At 45.5% G+C, this 3,326-nt stretch overlaps 1 non-coding gene across 1 annotated transcript; it reads right to left on the reverse strand.

Moving 5' to 3' along the window:
- Nucleotides 1-1,132: 1,132 nt before the first annotated feature.
- Nucleotides 1,133-1,254, reverse strand: LOC128087448 (U6atac minor spliceosomal RNA). Its single transcript, XR_008209862.1, has one exon. It is a non-coding gene; the product is annotated as a U6atac minor spliceosomal RNA (small nuclear RNA).
- Between the last annotated feature and the right edge of the window lie 2,072 nt (nucleotides 1,255-3,326).

Below are 3,326 nucleotides of genomic sequence, written 5' to 3' on the forward strand. Positions count from 1 at the left end.
GGATTTTTTTTGTGTTGATTATCTGTGAACCTGGTAGGATTTGCTGAGCTGAAGCTGCTGCAGAAGATAATGATGTTCTGCTGAAACACAGCAACGCTTCAGCGAGCCCTGATGATGATAATGCATTGAAATAACATGTGGCATGGCAATCCACCCACACATCATAATGCATCACACCAGAAATGTCACGATGTGCTGATGGTTAAGTTTCTCTTCTGAAATCACAAGGCTTTCTGTCCCTGCTGCACTGCTCGCAACAAACGGGGCTGTTTTGTTTCACATCTTTGACTGGTTTCAGCTGTACCCAGCATCTTTCCTATTTGAGGTGGTGCTCCTTAAGCATTTTAAAAATGAAATTCAGAAAATTATTTACCTTTCCGAGTTTCTGTTCTAACAGAACCCCTCCTTATCAGTAGGAGGCTGTAAAACTGGGCAGAAAATCTAATAAGAAAGAAATATGGCACCTGATTTTTATGCTTCTTGCTTTCAGGCAGAGAAGAAACTAGCCTGTTTTTCAATTCTGCAGGAAATACAACTTCAGTTACTTTTCTAAATGTCTTTTAACTTGCACATTTAAAAACTTAGATTTGGCAAAAGTTGCAGCAAAGGTTTAGAGTAGTAGCTAGTTGGAATGATGGCAAAAGCTGAACTTTGTCTACCCCTTATGTCGTGATAGCGGAATAGATAGTTACAAGAAAACTCAGTTGCAATAACTTACCAACTTACCTTCAGGAGTTTCTGCTTCTCTTACCACTGATGGAACTAAAGCAGAGACGAAAAAAATTAGGAAATATTGCTTGCATGAATAGGGCTAAATCCAAATAATGCCTATCTGTCTATATTTAGGTTAGGAGCTGATAGAGCTCTGGTGCCTGCATCCTAAATTGCAATTCTGAGAACTTAGCTGCTGCTTAACTCTGCAAATACCTGTGTTCAGTAGGTACTTCAACTCTTAACATCAAAAAATCCTATTTAAGCACTCTTAAAATTCTATTACTACATGTGCTTACCAGCACTTCAGTGCTTGCAGGTCAGACAAGTTTGACTTCTATCCCACATCAAAAGTAAATAGAGATCTGGAAACTAAAATTATGTCCTCTCTGCCCTTCCCTCCTTTTCCTTCTTGGATTCCACATGATATTGATGATCCCTGCTGCTTTTTTCTTCTTCCCCCATTTAATGTGATTAAATCCGTTAAGATTTCTTCCATCCTTATCAAGAGAAGTGCTATCCTGCTCTTGTTTCATATCCCCAAATTACTGGGGAGACAGACTTAATTCCCTTCTGAAGAGCTTGAAATTCACATTTTCCAGCTCTCTGGGATGTCTTCTAATGATTAGAGAAGAGGCTGTGGTAGGACACATCTCCCTGTGTAAGTCTTCCAGCAGGCAATGGGAAGACAACAGGATGTGCTGTGTTGGAAGAGTTGCCATGGCTATGATCCCTACCGGTGAGGGCACTTGCTTAGCTGAAGATTCGGCTTCCTCACCCTGCCTGAGGGCTGTTATTGGTATAAACAGCTACTGCATTAAGAGCAGCCCTGAAATCAGCATATGGAGCCCAGCAGGTCCCTAACCATGTGAGTGCAGACTAAACAGAGTCACCTACTTTTCCTCTGGTCCAACTCATTTCTAATGCTTTCCTGAAGCTGTCACCTCAACAAGAGGGGCTGGGAGTACTTAAGTATCCTGAAATCTCTTGTCTAGTGGCCAAAGCACTCTCTAAGTATCTGTGGAGTTACTGATGAGGTGGAGGTGTAGTAAAGGGCAATAGCAGGTGCACATCACACTTATGGCTAACTGCACCTGCTAATACATAACGCACTCATGAATTATGTGATGGTGGCTGTGTAGCTGTGTACTGCATATTTCCCTCTATGTTTAGTTCAGACCTGTGCTTGGCCCTGCCTCCTAAGAGGTCTGAACCTCCTCAGGGTTCTGGCTTCTTCCCCATGGGACTGAAAATAAGGTGTCATGGAGCCTGGCCCCACATGCATGAGTTCCTCCTCTGCACTCAGCAGAGCCACCACTTCCTCCAGCATGGCTGGCACACGCACATGAAAGTAGATGTGACTCAGTGCAGAGGCTTCTTAGGGAAAGGGCTCAGGAACTTCCTGCACAGACACAGGCTGTGCCTCCCCTTTGTAAGCACTCACAGGGGAAATGGAAGAAGAGAAACACTGAGGGTGGGAAATAAGACTGTGTTTTCATTTCCTCTTTCTTGTTTGTTACTTGGTCCTTCTCTAGTAAAAGAAAAAAAATACAACAACAAAACCCCAGCTGCACCTGTTTTTTTTTACAAAATGTTCTCGTGCACTCGTTCACCTCTTGGTAGCACTGAACTCCAGAAAATGCGGTGCTCTCTCTCTTTAAGAAAGCCTGCTCTCAGCCCAGCTGTTGATTTGCCTGAAGGTGAGACCTCTACTTAAATTCATGGCTCCAGCTGTCAAAAGCAAAGAAAAGCAGCTTTTCCTTGGCGGCTCTCTGCTTTGGGTAGAATTTGACATCTTCCTCAGTCAGCAGAATTTAATCAGCACCGAGTGCCCATAGCCTCCCAGCTTCACCGCAACCCGGCTGGGGGGGGAGCCAGACCTGGGGAGGAGAAGGGGGAGACACAAGATAAATGAAATTAGCTTTCCTCTAGGGCCCACGCTAAGGCGTTTCATCTCACAGCGGGAGGCGGGAGGGCAGCCAGGCCGTGCTGAGGGAGCCCAGAACCACCTCAGCGTGGTGCAAAGGCTTGGCCCTTCTGAACAAGGGCAGCTCTGCTTGAACCTGACCCGGTAAGCACAGGGGGAAAGCGTATTAATAGTGTTATTTCATTTGCATTGCTGTGATACTTAGGAGCTCCGGCTTGGATTAGGACTCACTCTGTTGTGCTAGGCCCTGTGTAAACACACATGAAAGTGTGACACTGTCCTCCTGAGCCACTTGCCTTGTACAAACACACGCGGGAGTCGGGTACAGTTTCACACTGAGGTTGGGCTTTGTCCTCCTCAGTGCCTTGCGCTGTGCCAAGCATGTTTTCAACTCTTACGAATCACCCTTATTTAACAGCCCACACCTCAGCATGTTCTTTGCTGAACTGGTCATTGGGCAAATTCATGTGTTTGTGTAGCATGCAGTAAGTGATCCAGAAAGATACTTGAGGCCAAGCTGGGATGGACCTTGTGTGTTTACTTTATGGGCAGCTTCAAGAAGTCCCCACACATTGCAGTTTTGGGTGAGAAGAACTTGGGCTGACTGAGCATTGAAATGGAGAGCCTAGCACAGGCCGCCTTGTGCCAGCCACCCTGGAGTGAAGAAGAGGTAGACCTGTGTGGGTAC

The sequence above is a fragment of the Tympanuchus pallidicinctus genome, unplaced genomic scaffold, assembly GCF_026119805.1.
Source record: "Tympanuchus pallidicinctus isolate F22 unplaced genomic scaffold, pur_lepc_1.0 scaffold3, whole genome shotgun sequence".
Classification (NCBI taxonomy): Eukaryota; Metazoa; Chordata; class Aves; order Galliformes; family Phasianidae; genus Tympanuchus; species Tympanuchus pallidicinctus.